The following is a 12245-nucleotide window of genomic DNA, read 5'->3' as shown; positions in this document are numbered from 1 at the left end:
GAGATGCTGGGGATGGTCCCCGCACTGCCGCTGTCATGCTGAGACCGTATTTTGGAAACTGGTGCCTGCCAAGGACCTTTCAGTTTATCCCCAGGAGGGGGGAAGAAAGTATTTTTAAAGCATCTAGCTGAATCACCAGGCAAACGCCAGGTCTTTTTTATGTTTCCTCAGTCCTGGGAGATGGGACAGATCTGGAGATGGAGAGTTAGAAGACCTGGGTTTCAATCCCCAGCCTGACTTCCATTCTGAAAGCCTCAGTTTTCCTCTCTGTTAAATGGGAATGGTAGTAGGCACTCCAGTGCCTACTGGAGAAGAGGAAACTGAGGCCCAGAGAAAGGAAGTAACAATAATATTGATAACAGTTACTGATTACTGAATGCTATATTCTCGCCACTGCGCCACGGGTTTTACTGCAATGACTGAGGTCTGGGAGGGCAGGAACTTTTGTCACCTTCTTGGTACCCAGTACAGAGCCCTACACATAGCAGGTGTTCAGTGCATTGTTGTCGATCGCCTGGATTTTATCACTTAGTGTTCACATTGTTGCCATGAAGTGGGTGTTGTTGCTGGTCTCCTTTTACAAATGAGAAGCCCGAGGTTCAGAGAGTTTAAGTCACTCACCTGAGGTCACACAGCTTTTCTTTGGGGTTGGTCGGCCCTTACTTTGGGATGTGCAGGGGTATGTCGTCTTGTGGGAGCTGACCGTGTGCATCTCTCTCTGGTGCTGTGCTGGTGATACCACATTGGTAGCTTGAAATTGGCCATAATGTGGGCATTTACACTATGGCAATCAGATCAGGCCACAAATCAGGCTTTTTCTTTTCTTTTTTCTTTTTTTTAAGAAAGCCACATGTAAAGGGTACTGTAGGGTAGAAAGCCAGCACTGCTAGGAGGTGGAGGGTTCCTGGTAGGGCAGGAGGCCCCAGGGGTGCCAGGCCGAATGCTCCCCTAAAGTGTGGTATTTGAGAAGGAAAACCTTTCTGACACGGGGAGCCTCGTCTGGCGTGTGAGTTGTGCAGTGCAGCCGCCATCTGACTTAGGAACAGGTCAGTTTGAGCCTGAATTCGGGGCCAAGGTGTCTGGCCTTTAACCCCAAGTGACAACAGCCATCAGTTGGTCTTTAAGCACGGAAAGCCTTGACCAGAATGATGCTGTGGGAAGATTTAGCCCGCAGTGTGTGCCCAGGGGATTAGAGGCTGAGCCAGGGGCCGGGCCAGTGGCAAGAGGCACTAACAGACCTGGGAGCCAGGAGGAGGCTCAGAGCGCCCCGCCCCCCCCGCCCTCCCCTTCCCCGCCCCCGCCGTGTTTCCCGAAAACGTCCTGTGTGCCAGGCCGTGTGCACACATTGTCCCGTTACTTTGCATGCACATGCCTTCAGTTACCTTCAGTCTGTGGTTGAGGGCATCAGAGGGGTCTGGAAGAGCCACCAGATCTGGATCCAGGCCTTTCTGTCCCCAGCCCCTTGCATTTTTAATTCCTGGGTCCCTCCTTCATTCCAGTGTTTGGCAAGAGCGACCCCTTGCTCCCAGGCCTGATCCCCCATGAGCCCCTAGATCCTTGCCAGAATCCCCTGTTCTAGGGGAGAGGCTGGGGATCAGGGCCAGAGTGGGTTGCCCAGCTGGCAGTCTTCTTGGAGTCTTGAGTCCACAGCCAAAGGCCAAGGACCGGGAGGGGCCTCAGGTGCCAGGAGGCTGCACTCAGAGCCCCACTAGGTCAAGGGGTCATTTGGAGGGTAATGCTGTGCTTGTGGCTGTGTACAGACCCAGCTCTGCCTGTCATGTGCTGTGGGACTATGGGCGACTCTTACAACCTCTCCGGGCCTTTCCTCATCTGTTAAATGCCTGGTTATGAGAATCTGATCAACACATGCCATGCCCGAAAATGTTGAGTGGGTAAGGCTAGGATCACTTCCCTTCCCTTTTATGATTTTCATATGTTGCCACATGTTGCATAAATGACTACATGTGCAGAAAAGAGCCTGTCGTATCAGAGCTTAAAAAGAGGAAGGGGGGTGGGGCACCTGGCTCGCTCAGTTGGTTGGGTGTCTGACTCTTGGTGTTGGCTCAGGTCATGATCTCATGGTTTGTGGGTTCAAGCCCCACGTCCAGCTCTGTGCTGACAGTGCGGGGCCTGCTGGGGATTCTCCCTCTCTGCTCCTCCCCCACTTGTGCTCCCTCTCTCTCAAAATAAATAAATAAGAACTGTTAAATAAAAAAGAGGAAGACAGAAAGTGCGGGATGGGAATTACAGAATATTACAGGGTGTCAGCGCTCCAAAGGGCCCCAAAGCGCCTAACCGCTCTTCCTGACTTGCACTGGCAGGGAACCTGAGGCAGGGCAGGTCCAAGGTCTCGTCAGAATGAAGCCACTACACAGGTCTGCCGTGGTGGCATGTGTGTGTGGTGGGGGGGAGGGGGTATAAGAACAGCGAATCTTCATTTTACTCTTATTTTTAAAGCAGCTGTTATTTTTGGAAAACACACATAAGGAGAAAGAGTAAACTTGGCTATAGTTGTATTACCTAGTACTAATTACTATAAACATTGTGGCTCACTCCCCCCCCCCCCCCACTCTCTGTTTCCCTCCCTCGTTTCCTTCTCTTCCTCCACATGTTAACTGTTGTTCTTTGTATGTAATGGGCTCAAACTAGATACAGATGATTTGATAACCGGCTCACTCAGCGTGTCTCTTCTACGCCACTGTATATCCTTCCACAATAGGACCGGTGACAGCTGCATGATGCTCCTTTGAGCAGAAACATCATAATTTATTTCAGTGGTCCCCTAAGGTTGGACACCGAGGTTGCTTTCAATCTTTTCACGTACTGCAAGGTTCGGTCACAGATACAGAAGACTGTACTGTCTAGATTCGCACGGCGTGGTTCAAAGCCAGCTTCCTCTCCTGTGACATGGGGAGAATACTTCTTGCCTCCTTGGATTGGCGTAAGGATTAAATGATGACATCCTAATCCACGGAAAGGCCTTTACGTGATAGGTGTGCAATAATGTCTTGCTGTTAGCAATGCATTCACCTTTTTTTGGTGGACGCTTTTCATGGAGCGTGAATTTAAGGGTGTGGGTGTGTGTGTGTGTAAGTGCTTATGCGTATGTGTGTTTTGCTCGTATGGCCACACCCTCCTCATCGCCCATGCGGAGGTTGGCTGAGGAAGGCCCGCATCCTCCCCTCCTTAACTCTTCAGGGCGAATACACGGTTTCTATCTGGATTGGCGAGCCCTGGGATCGTTTGGAGGTCACAGGGAAGAGGGCCACAGGGAAATGACAGCATTTCTCTGCACTTGGAAGAGGTGGCCATCCCTTTTTCTGTCGAAGACCCAGAAGAGGTCTGTGGCTGATCTTAGGGGAGCTCCAGAGCCAGGAAAATTAAACTCAGTCCTGCAGGGAGCAGGCCATATGGGCGTTTCACGGGTGTGGCCAAAGTCATTTATTCATGAGCTCTGTGCCAGCTGGGCTGTGGGCCAGGACTTTAGGCCCATAGCCTCATTTATCATCCCAACAATTCTGTGAAGTCCGTATTACCCCCATTTTACAGAAAAGAAATCTGGGGTTCAGAGAGGTTAAGCCACTTGCCCAAGGCCACACAGGTTTCAAAGAGAAGCTGGAGATCTCTGCCCATAAAGCACATGTTCCAGAAGCCCCTGTGCCTTGCAGCCTCCCATCACCATGGCGTTTCTACCGGTGTTGGCAAGTGGAATCAAAGAACCCAGGAGATTTAGTGCTAGAAGGTTATTTCTGACAACCTCAGAAGTAATCTCATCAAGCCTCAAGATTTCCAGGCTAAGAGAGGGGAAGGCACTTGTTCAGTGACACTCAGGCTGTCACATGGGTCTCTGCTTCCCCAGTTCTTCTTGGCCAGCTCACCTACCACCCAAATTCCCTGCGGGCTTTAACTACAGGGTAAATTCAGCAGCCTGGGCCAGAAGGAGTGGATGACCTGGGGGAGGCGGGGTTCATTTCTTTCCTAAGGAAGGGAGTCCCCATGAATTCTGAAGCTGCCAGTCCCCAATTTCCCCCCAATGGCTGGAAAGCCCTGTGGCCTCGCTGTATCTCCGGGGCTCGGGACGTTGTGTTCAGGGTAGGTCACCCCAATGAGCAAGGCCCATCCCAGTCCCAAGCCATGTCCTGGGCCGCACCAGAAGGCTTGGAGAAAGGCAGACCTACCTTCCATTCTGGTTACCACGCTGGGCAATTAGGTGGGGCTCAAGAGGGAATGTGGATGGAGGGCGGGGAGCCGATGGCTGAGTGATGGGCAGTAGGAAGGTGGTTGAGGATGGCCTTCGAGGTGCTGGAGCCTCACGACCCAGGGGCTAGAGGGGACAAATGGCCAAAGGCTTGCTGGGCCCCTGCGGCCAGGAGGCAGGCTTGTGCAGATTCAGCAGGGCGTGGGCACGCTTCTGGTAAAAGTACTCAAGGGGCGCCTGGGTGGCGCAGTCGGTTAAGCGTCCAACTTCAGCCAGGTCACGATCTCGCGGTCCGTGAGTTCGAGCCCCGCGTCAGGCTCTGGGCTGATGGCTCGGAGCCTGGAGCCTGTTTCTGATTCTGTGTCTCCCTCTCTCTCTGCCCCTCCCCCGTTCATGCTCTGTCTCTCTCTGTCCCAAAAATAAATTAAAAAAAAAAAAAAAAAAAAAGTACTCAAGGCTGGGGACCAAAGGATTTTGCTGTTGCTTTGTTTTTGTTGGGTGACCAGAACCTAATCCCTTCCCCATCTCTGGGTCTCAGTTTCCTTACCTGTAAACGAGATCGGGCTCCTGTCCTGCCCATTTCCCAAGGCTATTCTTGAAGCATCTTGTGCAATGAAGGACAAGAAAGCAGTTTAGAAAAGCCCCCGAGGGTGTCTGGGTGCCTCAGTCAGTTAAGCATCCGACTCCTGATTTCGGCTCAGGTCTTGATCTCACACCCAGTCCGTGAGTTCGAGCTCGGCATCAGGTTCTGAGCTGATAGCGTGGAGCCTGCTTGGGATCCTCTCTCCCCTTCTCTCTCGCCCCTTTCCCCGTCTCTCTCAAAATAATAAATAAATAAACTTAAAAGAAAAAGCCCCTGAAAGGCTCTGTGTGGAACGAGAGCTTCACTGTCGATTTAGAACGTTGGCTTAGTGAATTGCAGTTAGTTGTAATAAGCTCTCCGCCCAATTTTATCGTGCACAGATATTAACGATCTCTGCAGGCTGCAGTGGTGTGAACACCGAGCATTGTTGTTAAGAGGTGGATGATTGTGGGCGTCAATCTCTACTGGCACTCACCAGCTTTGTGACTGCAGGCAGGTTCCTTGGGCTCTCTGGGCCTCTGTTTACCCACCTGTAAAATGGGCATGTCACACCAGCCTAACTGGCTTGCTGTGAGGGCCACAGCCACCGCATGGGCAACTGGCTAGATTCAGTAGATTATCCAGCGTGTATTTACTGTGCTTCTACTGTGTGTCAAGCCCCGTGCTGGGCACTGGGGATATAATGGTGAGCACTTCAGAGTTCCTGTCACCAGGAAGACAGACCTGAGGTCTAATTCCAAATGGATCCCCGAGTAGGGCTTATGGGGGCTAAGATCTGCAGGTTGCCTAGAAGTTCCCAGGGAGAAGTGGGGTTGAGTTTGTCCTAGGAACAGTGGGGAGCACCCTGAGGAGGGTGGAGAGGGGAGAGCAGGGAGAGGCTGGACCAGTACCTTCTTCACTTCTTTCTCAGAGCATTGGGCAGGACAGGAGTGTTTCCAGCACAGATGGACCATGTTTGCACGCTTTTGTTTTGGAACGATTGCAGTGGTTCAGGGTGGCGAGGAATGGATTGGAGGGGCCCCAGAGCTTTCCAGGAGAGGCCACGTGTGGATGCGGTGATGGAGCAGGTTCTGGTGAGACTGAGGCAATGCAACCGATAGGAGTCGATGATGGACCGTTCACGGGCTGTAAGGGAGAGGGAGATGTCCAGAACGACGGTCACTTGTGTTTGCGCACCTGGGCAAGAGATGGGGCAGCTTTGGAGGGTGGCGGTGTCCTGAGTCACTGTGGGATGTGTTGCTTTAAGCAGAATTTGGCCCGTGGGGGGAGATGGTGTGCCAGGAGGGGGCGCAGCACAAGTAAAGGCAGGGAGGAGCACTGGTGAGACTTGGGGGGCCGGGGGGGGGGGGGGTGGGGGGCGGGACACAGGGAGGTGGACCAGTGTGCTGCTTTCCTTGGTGTTAGGCGGCTGCCCCTAAGATGGATTTGGGGTTATCTGGGGGCCGTGGGGCGTGTCTAGCTGAGGCAGCCACCTGGCCTTGATGGCAGGGCTGCCTGGGTTAATGACCAGGGAGGGAGGGTGAGTGAGTGACGGGCCGTCAGGGAAGCCCGCCCCTCGCACAATGGCCCACATGGTCACCAGAACTGGCAGGCGGGGCCTCATTAGGGTCTGGCCCTGCTCCACATCGGGCTGGGGGCTGCGGGGAGAGCCTTACCACCCAGATGTGTGCAGAAGGCAGGGAAGAGGCTGGAGGGGTGGGGTGATTGCTGGGATGAGGGCATCTGGTTCTAGCTCTGGCTTTGCCAGATACTCACAAACTAACCTTAGGAAAGTCCATTCCTTATTCCTTCATTTGTTCGTTCATTCGTTCATTCATTCGTGTTCCAGGCCCCCAGCTGTACGCTTCGCAGGTCTTACCTCATTGAATCCTGGCAGCCGTCCGGTGGGGGCCACACTTCTTATCCCTGTTTTACAGATGAAGAAACGGGCTGAGGGCGGTGAAGTCTCCAAGGTCACAGAGCTAGCGAGAGGTGGGGCTGGGATTGGAATCCAGGTCTGCACTGACTCAGGATCCATTTTCCTTCCCTTCTGGTTCTCAAATCTGGCTGCTCATCAGAATTGCCCGGAGAATCGTTTTTTGGACAATAGACGCCAGATTTTTTCCTTTTTCTTTTTGTTTCCTGAATCAGAACCCCTGGATCCTCCATGGGGCCATGCCCCTGCTCCTGCCTCTCCCTCTTGGCTCGCTCTCCTCTGGGGACGAAGCTCTGCTGTTCTCAGGGAAAGCCCAGCTGGTTCCCACCTGGCCCTCTGCACTTGCCCTTCCAGAATACTCTGCTGCCGGCCTTTCCTGTGACTTACTCCGGCCTCTGTCTTCAGTCCCTTGTTCGAATGTCACCTTCTCAAGGAGACCTTCCTGGCCATCCCCAAACCCTCCTCTCCAACCCCTTACTCTCTGAGCCGCAGATTCTTGACCCGGGCCACATATCCTGGTCACCTGGGACACTTTAACGTGGCGGATGTCCAGAGACTGATTCTGTTGGTCTGAGTCAGCTGCAGGCATCAGGCTGACCAAAAGCAGCCTGGGATATGGGTCAGGGCTCCATCCCACCCTTGTCGGTCTTATCCCTCCCTCTCCATGTTCGTTTACCGGCTGTGTTTATTGGAGTGGAGCAAGGACTTGGCCTGTCTTGCACCTTGCCATGTTCCCAGTACCGTGAAAAGCACCCAGCGGACAGGAGGAGCTCCGCAACTACCTGTCAAATGAATGAATGGGATGAGGGAAACGTGGGGAAAGGTAGCTTGCCCTCTGATTAGCTCTGGGGACAACAGGAGACATTCACCCGATCAGTCACTTCCCCACCTCCAGTGCTGCCTACAAAATCCCACTGTAGCTACAGGCCCAGCTTAGGGTGAGGACGGGGTTGGGGGCCGGGGGTGGGGGGGATGGCAGGCATTGCTGCAGCCTCCCTAAGGTATTGGGTTGCAGGATGGAAGGCAGGACAGGAAATCAGAGCTGCAAGGGTGCCAAGCAAGCATCCAGTGTGAGCTCCCATTGTGCAGGTGAGCACCAGGGCCTGGGGAGGGAGGGAGCCTCAGCCAAGGTCATGCCCTAGAGGGTAAGGGCTACAGAAAAAGCTCCCAGAGGGTTGCAGCTGTTGAGGCCTCCTCCCAGGCTCAGCATGCTGTGTGACCTTGGCCAAGCCTCTGACCTTCCCTGGAACCTCAGTGTCATGGGTCTGTACTTTGGCTGAGACGGCCCCAATCCCTGATGTTGGGAGACTCTGCCTTCCTTTCGTGGGCTGCGAGATCCGACCCGCAGAGAGCTCGCAAGGGGTTAAGCTCCTCCTGCTGACTCTCACTCTGCACGCAGACAAACCCCCTCCTTCTGACAAACACTTGTAGGAAATCAGGCTGGGCGCTTCCTGCCCAGGCGAGGCGGCCTCAGCCGCAGCAGGGGCGGGGAGAGGTGGGGAGCGATGCTTGTCTGTGAGCAGCAGCTCGGGCTGGCAGAGCAGCCTGGAGGCGGGCCAGGGCGCCATGGAGGCGGGGGGCTCCCCAGGTTTGGAACAAAGACCTCACAGGCAGGTCCCCTGAGCCTGGGCCAGCAGGATGGTGGTGGAGCCCAAGAGAGGTAAGGGAGTGAGGAGGGCAGGGGAGGCCGCCTTCCCTCTGGGCTGGCCAGTCACAGACTCTCTGGGACAGTCAGGGCAGCTGGACCAGCCCAGCCAGGAAGTTACAGCTGTGGCAGCTGTTACTACTTCTCTCCCAGCTCAGGGAGACTGGCCCCCGGGGCATGGGTGGGTTTCAGGGGGATTTCTTCAAGCTTCCGGGTGCTGGATCCCAGTCTGAGCTCTAGTCCGAGCTCTGATTCTGATCTCTGTGAACTTGGACAAGCACTGGTCCCTCTCTGTGTCTGGGGTGTCCTAATCAGCACACGCAGAGTTAGTCCCTGGGCTGCTAAGGGGCCTCAAAGGTGATGCTCGGATGAGGGGCAGGCCAGGAGGCAGCAGGGGGGTCCCCACTAAACAGCGGCCCCTTCCGTGGTGTGTAAGGGCCAAGAGAGGAGCAGACACAGCCCGGCTCTTCAGGCAGGCGGGGCTAGAATCCGCAGCGGCCAGGGTACCCTTCCTCTTTCTCCTCGGCCTCTGATGTGGAGAGAGCTGGGGGCAGGAGGGGGTACATCCAGCTGGTGCTTCCTCAAGGGATTAGTTTTTTGGTGGGAACCTCTTGAGTACAGTAGGTCTGTGCCCTGCCAGCTGCTCAGGGAGGGCAGCTGAGTTTGGGGCTCTGAGCTCAGCCCTTTTGGAGGGGCCCAGGCACTTGATATGGGGAGTTTTCCTTCCCCTTCCTCCTGTCCTCACCCCGAGTCTGATGGACTTGGTTTCCCAGTCATGGTCCCTGGGTCTGAATCCCTGGCTGCGTTTCCTGTGTGCGAGGTCTTGGGAGAGCCAGCCATCTTTCTACGACTCCGTTTTCTCATGTGGGAGATGTCAGGGTGGACGTAGGAGCAGGGAGGGGTCACCCTGCACAGCCCTGGCTGGATTAGAAGGGGCCTCAGAAGGCGTGGGGAGGCAAAGGTGAGCTGCATGGCTGCAGTCGGCATAGGAGAACCCGAGAGACTGAGCCATAAAGACAAGGGTCCTCAGTTTTGGAGTGGCTGAAGTGGGCAGAGGAACCCTGTGGGGGTGGTCGACCCACTCAGAAACTGGAGAAGAGACCAGAAGGGGCTCACAGACCCCTGAGAGAGCCGGGGCAGGGCCAGTGGCAGGGAGAGAGGAGCCATACAAAAGGAGGGGGGAGCCATACAAAAGGTCGGTGCTTCCCGGTGAGGTAGTTTCTCCAAGGCAAGCAGGGACCTTGAACCTGACAGCCCAGCACCTGAGGGGATTGAGAGCTGTTTTGGGCTCAACCCCTAGTTCGCATGGCTGGGGCCTTCACCCAACCCCCCTGCCTTTCAGGAGCCACCCTGTGGCCCTCGTGCAGGCTGACTGGAACAACCCAGCCTTTGACTGTCATTCAAGGACCCCTGCCCATAGCTCTCAGTCAGGGTCTGTTCATACTTTCAGACCTCTGTGCCTTTGACTATGCTGTTCCCTCTGCCTGGAATGCCTCTCCCCACAGATTCTTCCCCCCAAATCCTCCTTGCCCAGCTTCATGCTTCCTTCATCAATAACCCTCTGTATTGTCACCTACTCCCCCCCCCCCCCCCACCACCGCCGTTGAAAGTTTGGAACACTTTGACTCATTTCAATGTTCCTTGTGACTTCCATAGTGGTTGGCACACAGTAGAAGGTCATAGGTTTTTTTAAGTTAATTTGCACCCACTGGGCGTTCAATATACATCTTTGTTACTTTGTAGTGGGTCCTCAGGATGGAGGAGGGAGTTAGCAGTTCTGAAGCTGTTGCCCTCAGGAGCCAAAGTCAACCGGGAACCTCAAGGTTCATTTAGCTACCACCCAGCCCACCTTAATGGGGCAGTCACTCCTTAGAGTAGCAAGGCAGGTGACGTTCTCCCCATTTTACAGGGAGGGAAGGTTAAGCACAGCCGTTGACCGGGAAGCAACAGCATCAGACCTGGAACCTGGTCTCCAGGTGCCCAGCGACTTCTCTTTCTTGCACCAGCGGTGAGGGCGGGTCCTCATCCCTGCCTGAGGTTGGCATGTGGTTGGTGCCCAAGTGTGTTTGTTGACTGACCCGCTGAGTAGCTGGCTGGGCCCTGGGCTCCGAGGCACCAAGGGCCGTGGCTTGCGTGGAAGACAGAGGCCTTGCTCAGGAGAGGCTCCCAGGTTTCACGGCCGGGGGAGCACGCGCACCACTCCAGCTAGTGACCGCAGCTGCCTCTGATGTGCAGCTGCCCCTGGTCGCAGTGAGTTTCTGCGAAGACTGAGTCATCCCGGGAGACAGGATGTTCCTCTCCGTGCGCCCGGAGGCCTCTGTGATTGGGCAGCTGGCTTTGCGGCATGGCTAGAAAAAAGCCCTTTAAAAAGTCACAAAACCACATGTCTCCCTGGCCCCTTCCTCAGTGGAGATTTCAGGAAGAGAAGAGCGGTGGCCCTTAGCACCTCCCACGCCTCTCCAAGTGGCAGGGGCCAGAAGGCCCAGTCGGCCCTAAAGGGTGAGCCTTGCCAGGGATGTTCACTTAAATGCAGATTCCTGGGCCATATCCCAAGGCCGCTGAGTGAGTCTTTGCGTGGACCTAGGAATCTGCATTCTTAGAGGACTCCTAAGAATACTCAAGCTAGAGGCCCACTGAGATTCCCGAGAGGGGTGCAGGCCCCCCAGAGGGTATGGGAAGCAAGGATTAGAGCTTCTCTTTAAAAGATTTTTCTACCTCATGTTTGTTTGTTTTTTTAAGTTTATTTATTTCTTTGGAGAAAGAGAGAAAGGAGCAGAGAGAGGAGAGAGAGAATCCCAAGCAGTCTCTGTGCTGTCAGTGCAGAGCCCGACACGGGGCTTGAACTCACGAACCATGAGACCATGACCTGAGCTGAAACCAAGAGTCAGACATCTAACTGACTGGGCCACCCACGTGCCCTTCTAGTGCAGCTTTTTAAAAATTTATTTTTGGATATATTTTTTCTAATGCATGTATTTTTTTTCCTATACACCAGCATGAGGATGTGTGTATCTAAAGATATTAATAGAGAGAGAGAGAACATGAGAGCAAGTCTATGTTTCTGACGAGTTTTGTGATAGAAAATTGGAGATTACCGGCTCAGATGAATAGTTTCAAGTCAAGCCACTGTTCCATGCCGACCTTCAGTTTTCTCTTCTGAAAAATACTTTTCCTGTGACCTGCCTCCCTGTTTGGGACGAGGGCAGGTGGAAAACATGCAACGAAGTTTCTAGCCCAGGCCGGCACAGGGTGAGCCCCTCATATGTGTTGGGAGTCACGGGGAGGCCTGCTGGGTGATCTGGAGGAAGTTCTGGTGGGGAGAGAGGAAGACTGGGGGTGGGGGAGAGAATGAGGCCCCCCGAGCCCTGGTACAGGATCAGGGGTTGCAGCCAGAGGCCGTAGAATGGGGTTCCCTCCCTGTCCTCACCCCAGCCCTTTGAGGAGGCTGCCGCCTTTCTTGTGATGCACCGTTCCCTGGGGAACGTTCTATCCAGAAATAGTTGCCGGCTGACTTTTCTCAACCGTATAAATCAAGGCTCTGACCGAGACCCAAGTGCTCATAAGGCTGCAGGGACACAGACCTGTCTGTCCTCCCGGGAGGCCTAGAATTATACACCATGGTCTCCACAGCACGGAGGGAAGAGCCCGGGCCTGGGCTGTGTGGTGACCTTTCACCCCAGCCTTGTCTTGGCAGGTGGGTGGCTTCGGAGTGAGGATTTTGTATGAGCTAACGAGACCGCTGCTCTGTGGGCTGGGTGCTTGGGGAGTATCGGCGGTAGTGGGAAAGAAGGAGGGGAGAGGAGATGAGGGGGAGAGAAAGAAGGAAAGGAGGGAAAGGGGGAGAGGACAGAAGGAAGGGGGAGCCCTTCTCCAGCTGTCTTTCCCTGCCTCTGGTCCCTCCGCA

General features: G+C 54.6%; 1 protein-coding gene across 4 annotated transcripts in view; it reads left to right on the top strand.

Moving 5' to 3' along the window:
* Positions 1 to 12245, top strand: part of AKNA (AT-hook transcription factor) — a 55615-nt gene that overhangs the window by 1475 nt on the left and 41895 nt on the right. Inside the window, exon 1 of one of the 4 annotated variants that reach the window (XM_053908224.1) lies at positions 8178 to 8356. The exons of 1 other annotated variant lie outside the window; for it this stretch is intronic. The gene's annotated coding sequence lies outside the window, so the exon portion shown is untranslated. Of the gene's footprint in view, positions 1 to 8177; positions 8357 to 11906; positions 12036 to 12245 lie in introns of those variants that run through there. 2 more of the 4 variants (XM_019454057.2, XM_053908223.1) reach the window with 2 other exon arrangements.

The sequence above is a fragment of the Panthera pardus genome, unplaced genomic scaffold (genome assembly GCF_024362965.1).
Source record: "Panthera pardus isolate Hobbes unplaced genomic scaffold, ASM2436296v1 HiC_scaffold_20, whole genome shotgun sequence".
NCBI classification, from domain to species: domain Eukaryota; kingdom Metazoa; phylum Chordata; class Mammalia; order Carnivora; family Felidae; genus Panthera; species Panthera pardus.
The sequence above is the reverse complement of the archived record's forward strand: the minus strand, read 5'-3'. Positions and strand labels throughout refer to the sequence as shown.